This window comes from Pongo pygmaeus, chromosome 5 (assembly GCF_028885625.2).
Source record: "Pongo pygmaeus isolate AG05252 chromosome 5, NHGRI_mPonPyg2-v2.0_pri, whole genome shotgun sequence".
NCBI classification, from domain to species: domain Eukaryota; kingdom Metazoa; phylum Chordata; class Mammalia; order Primates; family Hominidae; genus Pongo; species Pongo pygmaeus.
Genome location: NC_072378.2, coordinates 10,533,288 through 10,549,706, shown reverse-complemented (window position 1 = coordinate 10,549,706; position 16,419 = coordinate 10,533,288). Strand labels below are relative to the sequence as shown.

The following is a 16,419-nucleotide window of genomic DNA, read 5'->3' as shown; positions in this document are numbered from 1 at the left end:
GATTGGTATGTACTGATCTACCCATCTTCTGTTTCCTCCAGTTGATCTTTTGACCAGAATTTTAGTTGTTGACTCATCATCTAATTAGTATAACATCTAATTCAATCAATATACAAATCAATATACTAATACAATTCTGATCCATTTACTAACACCTAATTCGGTTGAGGGGTGGGGTGCTGTAGGTTGGCATCTTGCTAAGCCAGGGTTTCTCCACTTCAGCGCGATTGACACCTTGGGCTGGATGATTCTTTGTTGTGGGGGCTGTCCTGTGTTTTGTAAGATGTTTAGCAGCATCCTTGGCCTCTACCCAATAGATGCCAATAGCACCTTCTCCTCAATTGTGACAACCAAAAATGTCTGCAGATATTGCCAAATGTCCTGTGGGTGAGCAAAATCACCCCATTTGAGAAACACTGTGCTAAATGTTTTTCAATAACCCTATGAAATAAATTTTGGATAGGTCACAGAGATTGAAGGGTCTATTTAATCATAGTTAGACTCCAAGATTATAATATATAAATCATTACTAGAGAAGAAGTTGCCAGACATAGTGGCTCATGCCTGTAATCCCAGCACTTTAGGAGGCCGAGGTAAGAAGATCCCTGGGCAACCTAATGAAACCCTGTCTCTACAAAAAATAAAAAATTAGCTGAGTGTAGTGGCACGTGCTCGTAGTCCCATCTGCTTAGGAGGCTGAGGTGGGAGGATCATGTGAGCCTAGGAAGGTCAAGGCTGCAATGAGCCATGATTGTGCCACTGTACTCCAGCCTGGGTCACAGAGCAGGACCCTGTCTCAAAGTGGAAAAAAAAAAAAATTAAAAAAAGAAAGAAAAGGAAAACATGGGAGTCAACATAAATGCAACTAAAAGAGAAATAATTTGCTTTAGAGTTACAGCATTTTCCACCAGTGAGTAATGCAATCTGAATTTTGATGCAATGGCACTGTGCAAATGCTATCTGTACCCAAATTTCCATAGTCCTCTCTTAGAAGATTCTTTTTAATTATTGATAAGATATATTGTGGTAGGCAGAATAATGGCCTCCACCCACCCCCTCAAACACACACATGCAGAACAGACAAAGATGCCTACATCCTAATCCCTGGAACCTTAGAATATGTTATTTTACGCAGCAAAGGGGGATTAAAGTTGCGGATCAGCCGACCTTAAAATAGGGAGGTTATCCTGAATTATCTGGGTGAGCCAAATGTAATCACAGGGGTCCTCAACATTGGAAGAGGGAAACAGAAGAGCTGGACAGAGTGACGCGATGTGAGAAGGCTCCACTCTGACTCTGCCTTTGCTGTTTGAAGACGGGGGAAGAAGCCACCAGCCAGGAATGTGAGTGGCCTCTAGAAGCTAGAAAAGGCAAGGAAATGGATTGTATTCAGAGCCTACAGACAGGAACCTGACCCAGCCAACGCCTGGATTTCAGCCTGGTCAGGCTTTTGTCCTACAGAATTGTAAGACAATATATTTATGTTGTTGAAGCTGCTAAATTTGTGGTAATTTGTTGCAGTGCCAGGTAAAAAGCTAATACACATGCTAATGAGAAAAAAAACGACTCAAGGGCTGTGTGCAGTGGCTCATACCTGTAATCCTAGTGCTTTGGGAGGCCAAGGCGGGAGGATTGCTTGAGGCCTGGAGTCTGAGACCAGCCTGGGCAACATAGTGAGACCCTATCTCTACTAAAAATTTTTTTAAAAATTAGGCAGGCGTTGTGGCTCCCACCTGTGGTCCCAGCTACTCAGGAGGCTGAGGCAGGAGGATCACTTGAGCCCAGGAGTTCAAGACTGCAGTGAACAATGATTGCACACCTGCACTCCAGCCTGGGCAACACAGAAAGACACTATCTCCACAATTTTTTTTTTTTTTAATTAGCCAAGCATGGTGGTGCACTCTTGTAGTCGCAGCTACTGGGAGGATTGCTTGAGCCTAGGAGCTAAAGGCTGCAGTGAGTTTGAGTACCACTGTATTCCAGCCTGGGTGACAAGAGAGGGATCATTCCCAAAATAAAAGAAGAAAAAAGCTACTTAAGACAATGAATATTTTTAACAGTTTTTAATAAAGAAAAAATTGGACAAGACCAATATTTTAAAGAAATTTAATTGAATTAGGCTTTTAAAAATATTAATAAAAATGTGCATCTTCAGAAGAAAAAAGGTCTGTTCTTTTACCCTGATGTCATATGATAATTATATGATGATCTGATATGTAACCAGGTTTCCTAACTAAAATTAAATTTTGTTACAGCCTTTCCTGTAAACAGCATGAGTCTTAAATCCTAAGGGCTCTCTATAAGGCAAGAGTCTTTTCTTCTTGCTACCTAAACTTGAATTTATTTAATAAAAGTATTCAAGTATTCAAGAAAAACACTATTAAGCAATATTTCTATTTCTTTAACTTGCATTTTAATACTTTACAATTATTTTGATGCTTGCCTATCTAAAAAGAAGCTACCTTGTTTTGTTCTTAACACACATTTTAAAAGAATTTGGAGTAAAACTTGTCTGGTGACGCTGTGGGATGGGGAAGGAGAGTCTGGAAAGCAAAGAGAGAATCTGGCTTATTTACCTACATCTGTGTGCTTAGCTGACGTGTTATTATGAGCCAATGTCTATTAAATAACTACATCATAAAAGTATGAAGAGTACATTCCCATGACAAAAAGTCATTTAATGTTGAAATGACTGTATTTTTGGAAGCACAAGACATTTTTCTTCTTTTCATTCTCTTTAATACTGATAATCCCAAACTGACTCTTACTCAGAAACAGATTCCATTATTGCAGAGATAAGATCGTGACATTTATAATTAATTACCTGCTGTCTTTATAAAATGAACACATAACACCTACTAACCTCCTGTTACTGAAATTCCAAACCTCAACTTCGATACTTCCTGTTTAATGACAGGTGTCAAACACATATGTGCTTAGATATTATGCATGTTTGTGCATTAAAACATTACATTTTTAAAAGCAGAAGGGGAAAGAAGGGCAAACAGAACAAGTTGAATTCTACTCTTTTTGCAAAGAATCCTGAGGCACAGAAATATCTGGCAGGAGTGGTCACAAAGCCTTGCTTTTCGAGTGTGGCTCTTAAGAGTAAGGGCATCAGCAGCACCTGGGAGCTTGTTAGAAATGCAGAATCTGGCCAGGCGTGGTGGCTCACACCTGTAATCCCAGCACTTTGGGAGGCCGAGGCGGGCGGATCACCTGAGGTCAGGAGTTCAAGACCAGCCTGGCCAACGTGGTGAAACCCCCTCTCTACTAAAGATACAAAAATTAGCCGGGTGTGATGGCTCGCGCCTGTAGTCTTTGCTACACAGTAGGCTGAGGCAGGATAATTGTTTGAACCTGGGAGGTGGAGGTTGCAGTGAGCCGAGGTGTACCACTGCACTCCAGCCTGGGCAACAGAGTGAGACCATGTCTCAAAAAAAAAAAAAAAAAGAAAGAAAGAAAGAAATGCAGAATCTGGCCAGGTGCAGTGGCCCATGCCTGTGGTCCCAACACTTTGGGAGGCTGAGGTTTCCGAGCAACTCCATCTTAAATATGAGCTGGGTAAAATGAGGCTGAAACCTACTGGACCGCACTCCCAGATGGTTACGCATTCTAAGTCACCGTGACAGATGACAGCATGCTAGCAGCCCTCGCTCGCTCTCGGCGGCGCCTCGGCCTTGGCACCCACTCTGGCCCAGTTTGAGGAGCCCTTCAGCCTGCGGCTGCACTGTGGGAGCCCCTTTCTGGGCTGGCCAAGGCCGGAACCAGCTTCCTCAGCTTCCGGGGAGGTGTGGAGGGAGAGGGCGCGCGGGAACCTGGGCTGCACGCAGCGCTTGCCGGCCAGCGTGAGTTCCGGGTGGGCGTGGGCTGAGGGGCCCCACACTTGGAGAAGCCGGCTGCCCCGCCGCCCCGGGCAGTGAGGGGCTTAGCACCTGGGCCAGCAGCTGCTGTACTGGATTTCTCCCTGGGCCTTAGCTGTCTCCCCGCCTCCCCCCACTGCCATGGGCTCCTGCGCGGCCAGAGCCTCCCCAACGAGCGCCCCTCCCTGCTCCACGGTGCCCAGTCCCATCGACCGCCCAAGGGCTGAGGAGTGTGGGCACACGGAGCGGGACTGGCAGGCAGCTCCACCTGCGGCCCCAGTGCGGGATCCACTGGGTGAAGCCAGCTGGGCTCCTGAGTCTGGTGGGGACGTGGAGAACCTTTATGTCTAGCTAAGGGATTGTAAATACAGCAATCAGCACTCTGTATTTACCTCAAGGTTTGTAAACACACCAATCAGCACCCTGTATCTAGCTCAGGGTTTGTGAACGCACCAATTGGCACTCTGTATCTAGTTACTCTGGTGAGGACTTGGAGAAACTTTATGTCTAACTAAGGGATTGTGAATGCACCAATCATCACTCTGTATCTAGCACAAGGTTTGTAAATGCACCAATACACCAATTGACATACTGTATCTAGCTAATTTAGTGGGGGATATGGAGAACTTTTGTGTCTAGCTCAGGGATTGTAAACGCACCAATCAGCACCCTGTCAAAATGGACCAATCAGTTCTCTGTAAAATAGACCAATCAGCAGGATGTGGGTGGGGCCAGATAAGAGAATAAAAGCAGGCTGCCCTGGCTAGCAGTGACAGCCTGCTCGGATCACCTTCCACACTGTGGAAGCTTTGTTCTTTTGCTCTTTGCAGTAAATCTTGCTACTGCTTGCTGTTTGGGTCCATACGGCCCATATGAGCGGTAACACTCACCATGAAGGTCTGCAACTTCACTCCTGAAGCCAGCAAGACCACAAACCCACTGGGAGGAACAAACAATTCCAGACGTGCTGCCTTTAAGAGCTGTAACGCTCACTGCAAAGGTCTGCAGCTTCACTCCTGAGGTAGTGAGACCACTAACACACCAGAAGGAAGAAACTCCGAACACACACACAAACATTAGAGGGAACAAACTCGGGACATGCTGCTTTTAAGAACCGTAACACTCACTGCGAGGGTCCGCGGCTTCATTCTTGAAGTCAGTGAGACCAAGAACCCACCAATTCCAGATACAACCAGGATCAGATAGGTCAGCACAAAATACAGGTCATAAAGACTTTGCTGATAAGACAGTTTGCAGTAAAGGAGCCGTCCAAAAGTCACCAAAACCAAAGTGGCGATGAGCGCGCGATCTCTGATCGTCCTGCTACACCCCCCACCAGTGCCATGACAGTTTACAAATGCTGTGGCAATGTCAGGAAGTTGCCCTCTAGGGTCTAAAAAGGGGTAATAATCCACTCCTTGTTTAGCATATCTTAAAGAAATAACCATAAAAATGGGCAACTAGCAGCCCTTGGGGTTGCTCTGTCTATGGAGTGGCCATTCTTTTATTCTTTCACTTTCTTAAACTCGCTTTCACTTTGCACTGCAGCCTCGCTCTGAATTCTTTCTTTCACGAGATCCAAGAACCTTCTATTGGGGTCTGGATCGGGATCCCTTTCCAGTAACGGAGGCAGGTAGCTCTCAAGTCCAGGAGTTTGAGACCAGCCTAGGCAACATATAGAAATCTCGTTTCTATGAAAAATACAAAAATTAGCTGGGCGTTGTGATGTGCACCTGCCACCCCAGGTCCTTGGGAGACTGAGGTGGAAGGATCATCTGAGCCTGGGAGGTCAAGGCTGCAGTGAGCCAAAATCAGGCCACTGCACTTTAGCCTGGGTAACACAGTGAAATCCTGCCTCAAAAAAGAAATTGAGACCCACGCCAGGCCTCTTGTACCAACATCCAACGTCAGCATCTTCACAAGATCCCCAGAAGATTCTTGTGTGTGATCAAGTGTGAGTAGCTCTGAGCTGTAAGCAACACTGGGAGGAGGATGCAGCTTGTCCTGAGGAGCAACAGCACTGTCCTTTTTTCCTCCCCTCCTTGACCTCTCTCCCTCAGTCTTCATCAGGTTTCTAGGTTAGTCTCTTACTAACTCTATTCTCACTCAAAATCTACTCTTGTGAGCGAATCTGGTCCCTATATCCTTGGCTTAATTGTAACTAACTTGTTTCCCTGCTACGAATATATGCATTTTAACAGACCTCTCACATCACCTCCTTGAAGGCATCAGCCCACCTGTTATAGGAGAAAGCTGCACTGAGCAGAGGACCAGTTCTCACAGTGCCTTTGACTTCATAGCACTTGGCCACCAGGAGACTCTCAACCAATGTTAAAGGAATGAATGAGCGTCCATTCCCAATGCAAGGGTGGCCCCATTCACTCAGTCAGTCTTTAGTGCTGATGGAGAGGACTGTTTAGGTTGTGTGAGGATCAGACAGGCCTGGATGCTGTCTTGATTTCCCAATAGACATGGCAACTTAAGGTGTAATAATCTCTTATCTACTTCTCAGTACCAAAAAGCATTTCTTCTACCTTGTTTTTCTTTCTTCCTTTTTTTTTTTTTTTTTTTGAGACAGAGTCTTGCTCTGTTGCCCAGGCTGGAGTCCAGTGGCATAATCTCAGCTCACTGCAACCTCCGCTTCCCAGCTTCAAGTGATTCTCCTGCTTCAGCCTTCCAAGTAGCTGGGACTAGAGGTGCGTGCCACTAACGTCCAGCTAATTTTTTGTATTTTTAGTAGAGATGGGGTTTCACCATGTTGGCCATGCTGATCTTGAACTGACCTCAAGTGCTCCACTCGCCTTGGCCTCCCAAAATGCCGGGATTACAGCCGTGAGCCACTGTGCCCGGCCTCTTCTACCTTCTTAGCAAGCACCAACCCATTTCAATTTGCCGTTCAATAATGACCTGGGTGATCAGCAATCATCCTTTCTCCATGTCTGTCCTGCTTGGTTCAACTTGCTTAGCGAAGTGAGAAAATATTCAACAAGACTTCTGGTGACAGCTCAATTTGAATACTTAGTAAGCATCACTTGGTTATTACTTTGAGAAGATAACGGCAAGCTTAAGATTGAAGACCCTGAATGTACAATGTGCTCACTGCTCAGTAAGTAATTTAATTTGGCTTGGGCTGAAAGATACATGGAGATCCCAAAGCTACCAGTCCCATCACTCTTGCCGATGTCCAGTTGCTCCTTCTCTACTCCCCAAAAGCCTCTCTATTAAGCCTGTTTCCTGCCCGCCGCCAGAGACTGATCCCAGGCTGAGCACCCTGATGGAGTAGACACTGGCCTAGGGATTAGGGAACTTCCGTTCTCATTCCAGCTTTGCCATTAACCAGCTGGGTATCCCTGGACATCATCTAATGTCTCCAAACCTCACCTCTCAAATGAAGTAGGTAGATCTGATCAGTGGCTTTTCAACCTTTTAGACTGCAACCCACAGAAAAAACACTGTATACCATCACACACACACACGTATATAAAGAAACAAGTTTCATAAAACAATACTTGTGCTTATTACATGCGATGCACTTGTTAATTTTATGTTGTTTTCTGGTCTAGTTGCATCTTAAAAATTCTGATCAAAAACTACTAAAGTGATTTCTGTATCCTCTAATGGGATACAACTAGTATTGGAAAAATACTGGACTCGATTCTATTATTATTATATTTGCTGTTAGGATCACTATTACTATTCTTTGTCAGGACTCTGGGAGGGTAGTTATGGGGAGTATGGGTAGGAGCGTACCCTTCATTCACAACAATCCTAGCAAAGGCCTATTTTTCATTATTTCTAGGACGGGGCAAAAAAAAGTCAATATTATCTGAGAAAACATTTTAAACTATAAAATCCAATTCTCTCATTTGCTCTTCATAGGCTTATATAAACAGAGCATTTGAGGCAAAGTTTACAGAGTAACCAGGAATGTTTTTCTTGGGGCTCAGCCTTTCTTACTCAAATAACTGCATTTATTAAATATGATTCTTTGAAATGCAAGCTTTATTTATATTGACTTGACGTTCTCCTTATTATTCTTACACAGTTTGGTCCTCATTTTGGGAGAACTATCTGTGGTAACAAGTTCCAGAAATTGCTTATTATTTAAGCTCACATATATACTTTTTAATTTCTTAAGAAAACAAGGAATTTTGTTTTTAAATGTTAAATAGCCAATGCTGATGAGAATATATTGAAAGGGCTTTCTCACAGTTCAATGGTGGTGCTGAAATTGGTTCAGCTGTAGAAAATCAATTTAGAAACATGTAGGAAAAGCCACCATAACTGCCAATTCCCTTTGACCCTTTAATATCTTCAAAATAAGCCACGGAAGGAACTTTTAAAGTGCAGAAATCTGTATATGAAGATGTTCATTATGACATTACACATGATAACTGACAGCACCAGCTTTGAAGTCGGATAGACAAGCATTGCTGCTACTAACTGTATGACTCTGAACAACTATTGAATCTCTTTAAGACATGGTGTACTCGTCTTTAAAACCTCACAGGGTTTTGGGAGGGCTAAATGAGAAAAATCTGCGTACAGTGCTTTGCAATGCCTGGCATACATAACCACTAAATACATGCTTGAAAATATAATCCCTTTAATAAAATCATGGGGATAATGTATCTGTGGAAAAGACTGCTTTTTTACCATAATCTAAAGCATTTTCTCAACCTCAGCATTATTGACATTTGGGCCAGGTAATTCTTTATTGTGGGGGCAGACCTATGTTGTTTAGGATGTTTAGCAGCGTTCCCAGTAGCTTCCCACTAGATGCCAGTACCAGGTCCCCAACCACAGATGTGACAGACCAAAATCTCTATAGACATTGCCAAATGTCCCCTCAGGTGCAAAATCACCCCTGGTTAAGAATTATTGATCTAAAGTTAAAACAAAAACAAAGGCCGGGCGCGGTGGCTCACGCCTGTAATCTCAACACTCTGGGAGGCTGAGAGGAGTGGATTACCTGAGGTCAGGAGTTCAAGACCAGCCTGGCCAACATGGTGAAACTCTGTCTCTACTAAAAATACAAAAATTAGCCAGGCATGGTGGCACACACCTGTAATCCCAGCTCCTTGGGAGGCTGAGGCAGGAGAATTGCTCCAACCCAGGAGGCAGAGGTTGCAGTGAGCCGAGATTGCACCACTGCACTTCAGCCTGGGCAACAGAGTGAGGCTCTGAATCAAAAAAATAAGCAAACAAAAGAAACCCCATAAAAACACCAGAATATGAAATTGTATACTATTAATAAACCAAGCACAAATATTTGCATGTGAAATGTGAGTGGAGGAAATACCAGTGTTTTCCTTACTTATAAAACTTTCTTTTTTTTTTTTTTTTTTTTTTTTGAGACGGAGTCTCGCTCTGTCGCCCAGGCTGGAGTGCAGTGGCTCAATCTCGGCTCACTGCAAGCTCCGCCTCCCGGGTTCACGCCATTCTCCTGCCTCAGCCTCCTGAGTAGCTGGGACTACAGGCGCCCGCCACCGCACCGGCTAATTTTTTGTATTTTTAGTGGAGACGGGGTTTCACCGTGGTCTCGATCTCCTGACCTCGTGATCCGCCCGCCTGGGCCTCCCAAAGTGCTGGGATTACAGGCTTGAGCCACCGCGCCCGGCCATAAAACTTTCTTTAATGTTGTATTGGTTTTATATTTTTTACAAAAGTTTATTGATATACATCTGAGTTTTATTTGCTTCATTAATTTAGTAATTGTGCTTGTGACTAATTCTAATAATTCAATTAACTTTAACAACAAAAAAATGGAAAATTACCCAATGGCAGGGAATTGTAGTGTTAAATAACTTGTAGCCTCTTATTCTGATTGCTAATTTGGGTCATTTTTGGAAATTCAAAGTATATAGGCCAGGCACGGTGGTTTAAGCCTGTAATCCCAGCACTTTGGGAGGCCGAGGCCGGCAGATCACGAGGTCAAGAGATCGAGACCATCCTGGCCAACATGGTGAAACCCCGTCTCTACTAAAAATACAAAAATTAGCCGGGCATGGTGGCGCACACCTGTAGTCCCAGCTACTTGGGAGCCTGAGGCAGGAGAATTGCTTGAATCCAGGAGGCGGAGGTTCTAGTGAGCCGAGATCACGCCACTGCACTCCAGCCTGCCAATAGAGCGAGACTCCGTCTCAAAATAAATAAATAAATTAATTAATTAAAAATATATATTTGTTTCCAACCAGTACTGGTTGATTGATCAATTGATCACTTAGGATTTTTTTTTTTTTTTTTAAATAGATAGGGCTCTCCTCTCACTGTGTTGCCCAGGCTGTCAAACTCCTGGACTCAAGCAGTCCTCCCACCTTGGCTCCCACCGTGCTGGGATTACAGGCGTGAGCCATCACATTTGGCCTATTTAGGATTTTTAACACAAGAAACTTACTAAAAGAGACCCTGTTTTGTTTGATGTGGATGTTTCTAGCTTTGTAGTCCCTGAGACAGTGGTATAGCATTCTTAATATGACATCTGTGCGCTCACATCTCATAACTGCCAACAAATTCACTCCTTAGTTTAAAAGGAAAAGATGAAATGAAGAGAGGAGGAAAACCCCTGAATTTTAGAAATGAATGGATTTTAAAAATTTCCTAATGCTTCTCACTCGATACCAAGCTATGTGAACTAGAGCCTAGAAAATTTAAGTGAATTTTCTAGGTTCTAGTTTAGGAGTACAGATGCGCTAAAGAACTTGTTGATTTTGTTTCCAGATAATTTACTCACTTATTCAAATACTTTCTGGCATGCCTCCAACATTCCAGAGTAGATAGATGGTGGAGGTAAAGCCATGAATGGGATACTCTTGGGGTTTTCAGCTTAATGTATCTAGAGAATTTATATTTATCAATATCTTCAGTAGCAGCCTAAACGCCTTCAAGCCAGAGTCATTCTTGGACAGTCTTCTGGTGAAGACTAGGCAATGTCAGTAGAAAGTTGAGAAACATAGGCAATGCTTGGCTCAGAGCAGTTCAGATTTCATTACAATGCTGACATGGTCCATTGGCCGCCTGCCTACGCATCTCTGCTGTTTATAATTTTTAGCTCTTGTCAAACACTCTTCTAATTATAGCAGATTTTCCTGAGGTGGTGAAGGCCTTCAGCTTCCATACTCCCAGACATGTAGCCTGAGAATGTTCCCTTCTTTGCTCCACTAAACCCTGTCATACTTCAAAATCTTTCACCTTCACGATTAACCTGATGCACTAGTTATTCCCTTCCAGCTACGACTGTTGAAATTTTGCACAGTACAGGAGTCCCCGATGGATTTCCAATCTACCAGCAGTTCTCCAAGCTGGCTGATAATAGTGTTGCTCAAACACATACCTTTTGCTTTCCTTTGATGCCACAGTCCTCACTCAGGTGCTCAATATCTCTCCATCAAGACGATTGTAATTGCCTGCCAGTGGGTCTCTCTGTCTGCGGTATTTCCACCAGATGCAGTCAGTACCACCAGATGGCTGTTCCTATAACCAGCACTGATCCTGTCACCCTTCTATTTGAATGGTTGACCCTGTGTCTGATTTTTCAAGCCAGCTTGAGATGCCCCACCACTACTCACCCTCCAACAAACAAAAGCAAACTCAGACTTGCCCTCATCCTAGACCTCTTCTGCCACCTCTTACCACCCTTACCAGAATTCCAACTCCTCACTTCATTTCTCATTTTACATTTCTACTTTTGTTCCCCCTGGACACAGCTTCGTGCTTATCTCCTCCCTCAAGAGCTAGATTCTTAACTGTCATTTCTTTCCTTTGCTTCATACTGTCACTAACCAAGCAGACTGCCCCAGCCAGCTCCTCAGAATTATAACCCTGGCCAGAACCATCACTTCAGTTCTATAGATCACATTCTGGCCAGGAAGATCCGAAAATGCTGACCACAACACATAAGAGCTTTTACAATCTTGCCCTCTGCTATGGTTTGAATGTGTCCCCCAAAATTCATGTGTTGGAAACTTGAGCCCCAGTGCAACAGTTTTGAGAGGTGGGACCTTAAGAACTGACCAGGTCATGAGGGCTCTGACATCATGAATGGACTAATGTCATTATTTTGAGTATGGGTTCATTATTGCAGGATTGGGCTCATTATCACAGGAGTGGATTTACTGTAAAAGCAAGCTTGACCCTCTCTTGGTTCTCACTCTTATGTGCTCTCTTGCCTTCTACTTTATGCCATGGGATGATGCAGCACAAACGCCTTCACCAGATGCCACTGCTGTGCTCTTGAGCTTCCCAGCCTCCAGAATCAGGAGCCAAATACCTTTCTTTTCTTTATAAATCACCCAGTCTGAGGGATTCTGTTACACAGCAGAAAATAGACTAAGACACCTCCAGACTACAAATAGCAGACTGGGAGCCCATAAACCACATTTGATTGGTAGGCCTGTTTGGTTTGACCCCTGAAGTAGGGTGGAATTGAGCCAACATGGAAAAACCAGATTTTCTATGGAAGTCTGAATTCCTATTGTCCCTTGACAACAATTCACTGGGGCTTTAGGCATCCAGGAGCTCTCTGGCCACCCTGGCCCCAATGTGTTTCATTCACCTACATTGTCTGGCCCTGTTGACATGTAGTTTGCAACACTGGGTTCCAGGCCTCATCTTTCAACACTGTCCACACACACCCAAATGTCCTGCCACACATCTGAGAATTCCTGAATTGGCCTTCCATTTTCACATTTGCACCTTGGCTTATGCAAATATCTAACATAAGAAAACATGCTCAACCTTGTTAGGAACTAAAGTTACTAAAGTTAAAACCCTAAGGTAGCCTCTCTTTTTGTGTTTGTTTATTAGAGACGATGTCTCTGCTATATTGCGCAGGCTGGATTTGAACTCCTGAGTTCAAGGGATCATCTCATGTCACCCTCCTGTGTGGCTAGGATTACAGACATGTACCACTGCATCTGGTAATTCCTCTTTTTATACTTATCAAGCTGGCAAAGATTTCGAAAATAATAATGCCCCATAGTGGAAAAGGTAGAGTGAAATGGAGCTCTCAAACCCGCAAGTGGGAGTATAAATTGGTACAATTTTTGGAAGAGCAATATGACATTCTGGATTAAAAGCCTTAAAAATGTGCATATCGCTGGGTGTGGTGGCTCACGTCTGTAATCCCAGCACTTTGTGAGGCCAAGGCAGGCCTATCACCTGAGGTCGGCAGTTCGAGACCAGCCTGACCAACATGGAGAAACCCTGTCTCTACTAAAAATACAAAATTAGCCAGGCGTAGTGGCACATGCCTGTAATCCCAGCTACTCAGGAGACTGAGGCAGGAGAATCACTTGAACCCGGGAGGCGGAGGTTGCAGTGAGCCGAGATCGTGCCACTGCACCCCAGCCTGGGCAACAAGAGCGAAACTCCATCTCAAAAAAAAAAAAAAGTGCATACCATTTGACTCAGCATTTCAATCTATTGGAATCTGTCTCAAGGAAGTTATTTATAAATTATTATTTGAGGCAGAGGAGAGATTCTGAAACCTAAGCAAGTTCTCGAACCTAAGCAGGATTCAAGTGCCTGCTCTGTCAATTACTAACTGTGAGACCATTGACAGGTTATCTAATCTCTCTGTTCCTCAGTTTCCCTATCTGAAAATTAGAGTAAAAACAGCACATTTACCATGTGAACTTATTGTGAAGTACATAATACACTTAAAACCCTCTGAATGGCGCTTGGTACATAGTGCTATTAAAGTATCTATCATCATTAATTATCAATTTTATTAACAAAACAACTGATTACCAATAAGACCTCCCAAAGGTCTGTAAGTTAGGGCTTTTCTAAATAAATTATATTGCATTCAAATGATAGCACTCTACAGAGCTATTAAAAATTATGGTGACAAATTCTTCATGACATGGAAAGCCATGACATACTGTTAGGTGAGGTGAAATGGTTTGGATCTGTGTCCCTGCACAAATCTCATGTTGAATTGTAATCCTCAGCGTTGGAGTTGGGGTCTGGGTGGGAGGTGATTGGATTGTGGGGGCATTTTCCAGTGGTTTAGCACCATCTCCCTAGTACTGTCTCGTGATAGAATTCTCGTGAGATCTGGTTGTTTAAAAGTGTGTGGCATCTCCCCGTTCTGCTCTTCCTCCTGCTCCAGCCATGTGAGATGCTTGCTCCCTCTTTGCCTTCCACAGTGTTTGAAAGTCTCCTGAGGACTCCCCAGATGCTGAGCAGATGCCAGCATTTTGCTTCCTGTACAGCCTGTGGAACTGTGAGGCAATTAAGCCTCTTTTCTTTATAAAATACCCAGTCTCAGCAGATCACTTGAGGTCAAGAGTTAGAAACCAGCCTGGCCAACATGGTGAAACCCTGTCTCTACTAAAAATACAAAAAATTAGCTGGGTGTGGTGGTGCACCCCTGTAATCCCAGCTACTTGGGACCTGAGGCAGGAGAATCGCTTGAACCTGGAAGGCAGAGGTTGTAGTGAGCCGAGATCACGCCATTGCACTCCAGCCTGGGTGACAGAGTGAGACTCCGTCTTAAAAAAATAATAATAAAAATAAATAATAAATAAATTACCTAGTCTCAGGTATTTCTTTATTGCAATATGAGAATGGGCTAATACATGAGGAGAGCTGGTTATAAAAACCAGTAAAGACATGTAAAAATATGCTTTTATATAAAAAACATATACTGAACTATTATCTCTGAGTATTGAGTTTAGTGATGATTTTTATTTTAGTCTTTATAGTTTTCTGCATTTTCTTTATTTTTAAAATGTTACTTTTATGACCATTGCTGGGCAGGTGGCGATTTTAAAAATTTCTTAACCACTATTAAATTTCTTGTAATGGAAGTTAAAGGTACATTCCCAAAATTAACTAGAAAAAACTTATTTTTAAAAGAGATCCCAATAAGCATGCTTTATAAAGCATCCCAACATGCTTTATCATGTTTCCACTAAACAAGGATATATTTTGATTTGTTGTGGCAGACTGCAAAAAATGGTCACAAATGTGTCTCACTGCTATATGCAGTCATTGTTCAGTATGACTTTGCAGCTTTTCCATTAAGAGGGGGAAAATGTTTCTCTACCTCTTGGATCTAGTTTTGGCCATGCGACTTGCTTTGGCCAATGGGACGTTAGCAAACCTGACGCAAAGGAGTCTCACTCTGTCACCCAGGCTGGAGTGCAATAACGTGATCTTGGCTCACTGCAACCTCTGCCTTCTGGGTTCAAGCGATTCTCCTGCCTCAGCCTCCCGAATAGTCGGGATTACAGGCATGCACCACCACACCCAGCTAATTTTTGTATTTTTAGTAGAGACAGGGTTTCGCCAAGTTGGCCAGCCTGTTCTCAAACTCCTGACCTCAGGTGATCTGCTTGCCTCGGCCTCCCAAAGTGCTGGGATTACAGGCTTAGGCCACCGCACCCGGCCAAAGACTTCAAAAACATTTGTTGACCAGGGCTTGTCCTCTCCTTGAGGCCATCAAGTGAAGCAGCTGAGGCAAGCCCGTCAGAGAAGGAGAGATTGGGGAGAAGGCCAGGTCAGGTGAGTGATACCATCTAAGACCATCTAGCCCTAGTGGAGCTGGCCTTGATCAGAAGAACTCAAAGAATCACAAAAAAACTTTTTTCAAGCCACCAAGTTTAGGAAGTTTTTTTTCTCCTAGGAAAATCTTAACTGATTTTTTTTTTTTTTTAAGAAAGTAGATAGCAGGTGCAAATGATAGGGAATAAATGAGGGCCAAGTCAACAAATTAATAAATTCCATTCTTCGGTTTTTATCCCTGTCTCTAGCTTTCATGTGTACCAGCGTTTCCTCACTCTGGCTGCATTTTAGAATCATCTATGGAACTTTTTAAAAATACCAATGACAGGGCCCCATCTCCCAGGCATTCTGAATACCTGGGTAGAGGTGGGGCCCAGACACTGGTATTTTTAAAAAATGTCCTAGATGGTCAGGTGCAGTGGCTCACGCTTGTAATCCCAGCACTTTGGGAGGCCAAGGCAGATGAATCGCCTGAGCCCAGGAGTTCAAGACCAGCGGGGGCAACATGATGAAATTCCGTCTCTACAAAGAAAAAAAAAAAAAGCCAGGCATGGTACTGTGCGTCCCAGCTACTTGAGAGGCTGAGGTAGAGGGATGGCTTGAGCCTGGGAGGCAGAGGTTGCAATGAGCCAAGATTTTGCCATTACACTCCAGCCTGGGTGGCAGAGTGAGACTGTCTCAAAAAAAAAAAAAAAGAAAAAAAATTCCTACATGAAAGCAATATGTGGCCAAGGTTGAGAACACCTGTTTTTTTGGTTGGTTGGTTTGTTTGTTTTTGTTTTAAAGAGATAGGATCTCACTCTGTCTCCCAGGCTGGAGCACATGGCGTGATCATGGCTCACTGCAGCCTTTACCTCCTAAGCTCAAGTGATCCTCCCACCTCAGCATCCCAAATAGCTGGGACCACAGGTGTGCACCACCATGCCCAGCTAATTTTTAAATTTGTTTTATAGAGACAGGGTTTTGCTATGTTGCCTGGGCTAGGAATACCTGTTCTTCATATAAGTCTTTTATTGAACATCTTTTTATAAAGATAATACATTTT

The 16,419-nt window shown here is 43.6% G+C and overlaps 1 protein-coding gene across 5 annotated transcripts in view; it reads right to left on the bottom strand.

Annotated features, from left to right (window-relative positions):
- Nucleotides 1–16,419, bottom strand: part of GCNT2 (glucosaminyl (N-acetyl) transferase 2 (I blood group)) — a 101,064-nt gene that overhangs the window by 8,414 nt on the left and 76,231 nt on the right. The gene's annotated exons all lie outside the window — the stretch shown is intronic.